At 41.8% G+C, this 6,371-nt stretch overlaps 1 pseudogene; it reads right to left on the reverse strand.

Annotated features, from left to right (window-relative positions):
* Positions 1-875: 875 nt before the first annotated feature.
* Positions 876-1,446, reverse strand: LOC124084458 (large ribosomal subunit protein uL6-like; annotated as a pseudogene).
* Positions 1,447-6,371: the final 4,925 nt, after the last annotated feature.

The raw sequence follows: 6,371 nt of genomic DNA on the forward strand, positions 1-6,371 counted from the left end.
ATTATGATAGCTGTAATGTAATCAGTGGATTGATCCATTTGATGCGTGAATAATTTGAAAGACTACTGCATTGGGTGGTAGTGTAGACAGATACAGTGTGGCTGGAGGAAGCAGGCCTCTGGGGTTTATATTTTGTTCTTTGTACCTCGCTCACTCACTCTCTGCTTTCCTGACCATCATCAGTGTGCTGCTGTCTTCCACTGGGCCCTTCCACCATGATGTTCTTGGGCTCAGAGCATCTATCATAGTCACCCATCTATGGACTAAGACCTCTGAAACCATGAACCAAAATAAGTTTTTCCTTCTGGAAGTTGTTTTTGTCATGTCTTTTGGTCACAGTGATAAAAAGCGAACGGTCTTTTGAACTTGCTCTACACATCTTCAGAATACAGCAAAGTCTTGAGAGAGGGATCTGCGGTGCTTGAGGTCCCCTGAGTCTCCAATTTGGTCACTCAGCTCACCCTCACAGAGGCCAGACTGTGACTGTTTAAGTGTACCCAGCAGCAGCTCTCTGTCTTCACCATGGTCATACTCTCAGCCTTTAATTCACACCAAAGTACAAATCAGTCTGCTTCTGAGTTTACTTCTGCTTCTCTGGAATTTCAGTCTCTTTCAGCCTTATTGCTTCAGCAGTTCTATGATACCCCCCCCAAAATCGTTTTTTATGGTTTGTCTGGCTTTTCTAGTTATCACAAATACTTCATCCTGCCCTGAGGCAAAAGTCCCAACAGTCGTATTACCTTTATTTACAGTGCCTCTAAAAGGATACAAAGTTTACATCTTGCCTACACTGCAGGTTTGTTTTTCTTTTCTCTTTTCTATGTTGCATCTTTAAAAATCATAGCTAGTCCTCAGGGATCATCGGGCAGCTGTGGTCACTGCAGCTGAACAACTCTCAGGTCTTGCCCGTGGGCCTGTTGCACTGTCCCTTTTTCAGAGACAGACACCATCTCAAGTATTTCTGCTGCTCTTGTTGTTAACTTTTATGGCTTGCTTGAATCAAAGCAGCTGAATTTGATCCAGGTTCAATGTCATTTCCTTCAAGAATTATCTCATCTTTCTGGGCTTGAGATAATGAGCAAGCAATGCCTGGCCTCATCCAAACCCTGTGATGTATTTTTCACCCAAGACATTTTGTATTTCACTGAGAGATTGTTCGCCTACATAGCCACGTAGGGGAACTGAGCATGCAGAACTCAGTTTGCAAGGGAAGTCCCATGTGTCACCCTTCTGCACACAACTACACCTGCTGCTGACACCAGCCAGCTCCTTTCTATCTCCCCACAATTTGTCAATAAGCGTCTTCTTTTTCTTTCCAAGGAGACTTGTGGTTAAAGTCCCTTCACAGGGTTCCTCTGGGGCTCTTCACGGTCACTGTGCATCCTCAGGGTGATGCCTACATTTTTCTGGCACATTGAGAGCCTGATTGCTGAGAACAGCTTTCATGCTTGCAAAGATGTACAAAGAGAGCTGTACATGGACTTTGCCAGCTGTTTTTAGAACATCTTTATCATAATGAGTTCAAAGCAGAAGTCCTCTTATTCTCCCAAGTCTGCAACACTTCCACCAGACTCATAGTCACTTGCCATGCTGGGGATGAGGGATGGTGTCCACATTCAAGAGGGGAGTACTAGAAGTTCTCTCTGGAAAGATAACCTTGGGAGAAGGGGCAAGCCATTTCTTAAAACCTCTGCAGGAAGAAGCAGGAACAAGTTCCAAGGCACTGAGGCAAGAGTATGCCTGGTGTTTTGGGGTGATCCCAGGTGAGTACAGGGGGATGAGCAGGCAAGGGTAGTTAAAAGCCCAGGGGTAGATTCAGGCCAGGATGAATCTAAGCATCACCCTGAATCCTTCATTGTCTTTTGGCACATGTTGTCTAATAAATATGTCCGACAGGTTTCGCCACTGAACACCTTTCACGTGATATCTCATTTGCAACCCACCAAGCTGTCCTCCTGTATCCTGTGTTGCTCGTAGACAACTGCAGATTGAAATGGATCCTCCCAGACCAGGAACTCTGCATTCCAAGACAATTCCAAGCAAAACATTCTCTTCTGCCACTCTCCCCATCCCAGGATAAGATTTTAAAAATTCCTCTCCTTTATGATACATGGATAGGCCAAATGAAGAGTAAACATTAGCCCCTTTTTCTATAACAGGTAATTAGGATGCTTGAAAATGAATAATGATTTCATTTTAATGCCTGCCACGGTATTGAAAAAGCTGAGAATTTTAGAGTTGCTTGTCCATCTGTTCAAAAGTCAAAAGGATTTGGTGAGTTTTAGATGCTAACAATGAATAAAGTGTTCAATTTCTTGTTGCTGAGAAAAATCTGCAATAAAATAATCTATTGGCCTCATGACTTCTTGGAAAAATTTCTCGAAAACATAGTGCTCTGCTCTTTCAACAACTACCTGGAGAGCATTTTGAATTCCTGTTGCTGCCAACTCTTCCCCACACACATCATGCTGACGCAGGCCACTGTCACATCGGATCCAAACACCATTGTTGCTTTTCTAGTAAAGAAGCAGTTTCTGAGGCACACAGAAGCACCGGCGTATGCTGTCCACATAACCACAGACGTCCCAATTCTTTTAATAAAATAATAAAAGCTGGTTCTGCAGGCACCCTGTGTATATCCTTTGGGAAAACATCTGCTGCCTTCTGCTAAAAGCAAGAGCATTGACACCCCTCTCCACACTCTGCCTCTAACTTGGCATATTTGGAAATCTAATCCCCCTTTTGTTTGCAAAAAAGCTCCAAATGGTTAATAAGTAATGTAAAAATGTGCCTAACAGAAAAATCACAGAAACCAAAAAATGTGTATATATATGAAAACTGTTATATTGAAAATCTAATTTCTGGGGTAAAACCTTAGAAAAACTTTACTTTTAAAAAAATTGTTGTTGTTTGAAAGAGAGAATAACACTGCATTCCTACAGTTAAATTCAAAATATTCTCCACTGGCGTGGGGAAATGTAGCACAGGAGGGAAAGAAAAGATCACAAAAGACAGTGGATGAACTGTCATAGTTTGTGCTAGAATCATGTTCTAGAATATTCACAATATGCCATTGTAAGACTGGAAAACGCTGCACCACACGACACAGATTACCAAAGAGGTCTCGCTTTATTACAAAAGGCTGTGTTTATATAGGTCTAAGAGAGGTAGCAGGGGCTGAGATAGATAACAGGTCGCCCGTTTATTGGCAAGCTCTTCCATATGTCAGTTCCAGGGCCCAAGAAGTTAATTCTAATTGGGGCTAAGGCTTCCTACCTGCAGGGTTTGAACATTGGCACCGGTGGGAACGTTTCGCGCCAGTGAAAGAAACAAAGAAGAGAAGGAGGGTCGTTAGACGCCATGCTGGGGTTTTTCTCTGGGGTGCGGCTGCCGTTATATTTTCCCAACAGCCATAAGGCTCGAAATGTGTTATGGCTAATGGTAAACAAGGGAAGAATGTATGATTAAGAAGATTTGTTGGATTTATTAGATGAAGTTGAATTTCCTCCCATGTTTTAAAAATAATCTGTGGTTGATATGCACCAAGAAAATCTGGGCAATTCGTAAAAACCTCCTTAAATATCCAATTTTTACTAACTTACATAAAATTAACACCTGGATTGTTATATAAAGAAAATATGTAAAAAATAAAACTTGTCACAGCTGTTGGTATAGATGTTATAGATATATGTTTATGCACACACATTTATAGTAGAATACATTTATGTGTATATAAATACATAGTAGAATGTAGCACTGTAATATAAGTTACATCCTAAAATTTTCATGAAAACCATACAAATGACTCTGTAAGTGTTTAATGAACTTAGTCTTGAATTATAAAAAATATATATGAAAGTATTTTTTCCTATCCAAGATGTGTCACTTTAAAATTTGCTCCTATTCTGAAATAGGTCTCATTTGCTTTGCTTTGTGGTCACATGTGAAGCCCTAGACCATTCATGAGGAAGGAGCAGCTCTGGGTGGGCAGAGCCCAGTGCTGGCGACATCCTGGTGGAGCCAGGGGAAGAGCCAGTCAGATTCTGCAGAGCTCCCACTGCTAGGGCCAGAGGAGCTGAGGTGGGGCTTTGTGTGATGGGAGGTGGTTCCATGAAGGAATTCACCTGAGAATTTTCAAGAACAGTGGAGGATCCTTGGGCAGAAAGTAGTTGAACATTGGTTCCAGCCAGGATGAAGAATGGAGGTGGGCCGGAAAGACACAAGGCCATTGTGAGAAGATGGCAGTGTCTTGGAGGTAGCGCTTCCTCTTGGCTTTATTTACTTAATGTTAAACAGAGACGCACATGACTCTGAAATGACTTCATTTGCCAACAAGCTCAGATCAGTACTCTAGCTGAGCCTCCCTAGAGCTTTCACTCTTAAAATCTCCTCTAAATGCTCTCTCACACCCTAAGAAGCCAAAGAGGAAATCCAGAATGAGACTATGCACAGGACTGGCTGCAGAAATTTTACTGTCTGACTGCAGTTCTGCCCCAGACCCTGCTGGAGGGGACTGGAGGACCGGGTTTTTTTTTCCCCAAGTCTAAATCACATTTTTTTTTTTGGACCTAATTGTTTTGAATAAAGATTGTGGACCTCTTGAAATCAGCGTTTATTTTTCCTTATTCAATTAAATACTACCAATTTTTTTTTGGTTTCTTTTTAAAAATTAATTGTTTTAACCTTTAAACCAATGCTAGGAACTTCCTGTGATGTTTTTGGAAACCATTTTCAAATTCTTTATGTCTATTTTCAAGTGACTGAGTCCAAATTTGGATCCAAAACTGGAGAATGTGATCAATTTTTATTCTCTGGTTTATTCCCACTTCCTCCTTTCTGACATCTATAAGTGCTCCTTATGGCTCCATTCTGAGTCGATTTAACAATGGAGCTCTACTTCAACGTCAGCTCCTAGGTGATCAACACCTGGTGGGGGCTTTGCCCAGTGTAAGCCATGACGTCCTGCTGATGAATTAATCAAAATAACAGCTTGTTGAACGCCCTTCTTGTTTGTACAAGGCTTCTCATGTTTTTCAAAAAATGCTAGTTATGCATAACTGTCTTATTGTAATTCCTCTCTTTCTTTCTTCTATTTAAGCTGTTCATTTTTTATTCCTAAGGATATTGCTCTAAAATTGCCCTTGCTAAGTCTTATTTCTGCTGACTCCTGTTTATTAAAGTTGTTCTGAATTCTAAGCATAATTCCCAGGATAATAACACTTGCTCTTACCTTAGGGTCATCTGCAAACCTAATGTGAGTTTTTAGATACTATTTTATTTCCTAATGATTTTGTTTTTTAAGGTGTAAGTTGATACAGGATAGCAACGCTGGAGGTATTCTGAAACTCTTATTTTATACTAGATCCAGCCATAGTCATTCTACAGGGACTATGCTATACAGACACATTCTCAAAATCATGAGTATTTGCAATCTTTGGACATCATGTTGATATTTGAGTCATGTTCCATGATGACTGAAGAATAAAGGAGGCCTCTTTCCCCAGGAAGCCCGTGGCCTGCTCAGAGGTGCACTCACAAGCAGATCATTGTGATGCAGCATCTGGATGCAAGGACACAGGTATGTTCAAGGTGCAGTGTTTGGGGAAAGCTTAAAAAGAGAAGTTCAACCAGAACATGACTGAGCTGTCCTGGCAGGAGGAAGGGGAGGCATTGGGACATAGGAGGGGGCCCAGACAGGGTGCTAGGGACAGAGGGAGATGGGGGGCAGCTTTTAAGGAGCTTTAAGCCATTGTGGCTAGGAGAAAGGCAGGCATATGCCAAACCAAACAGGACTGTCCTGCCGTGGGGGACTCTGGGCCTTATCTGAAGGACAGGTGTGGATCTCTGTGTCTTAGGAAGGTATTGCTGAGGATGTATGAAGGGCTCAGGACTGACTGGGTCAGGGTGGCCTTCATCAGTGAGAAACCCTGATGACTGAACCGAAGTGACCTGTGAGCACAGAGCAGAGACAGGACAGGGAATGAGGGCCTTAGGGATCTGTGTATAGACTGGAAAACACAAGAACTGACTTTTTATAAAAGGAGAATCCCCTTTGTTCAAGATGTATCAGCATAGCACCAAAAACAGCTCAAAGAACGACACTGACATTCTGTTTCTTCTGTTTGTAAGGGCAGCCATTTATTACATTAGTGGGCTGAGACCAAGGTGCCCATTCAATTATTTCAGTTATTGAAGAGTTTTACAAAAAAAAAAAACACTCCACTGTTTTATTTTTTTTAAAGAGAGAGAGAGTTTTTTTTTTTTTTAATATTTATTCTCTGGTTTTCGGCAGACACAACATCTTTGTATGTGGTGCTGAGGATCGAACCCGGGCCTCATGCACGCCAGGTGAGCGTGCTACCACTTGAGCT

This window comes from Marmota monax, unplaced genomic scaffold, assembly GCF_021218885.2.
Source record: "Marmota monax isolate L192 unplaced genomic scaffold, Marmota_monax_Labrador192_F-V1.1 WCK01_AAM20220418_F8-fsc00022, whole genome shotgun sequence".
NCBI classification, from domain to species: domain Eukaryota; kingdom Metazoa; phylum Chordata; class Mammalia; order Rodentia; family Sciuridae; genus Marmota; species Marmota monax.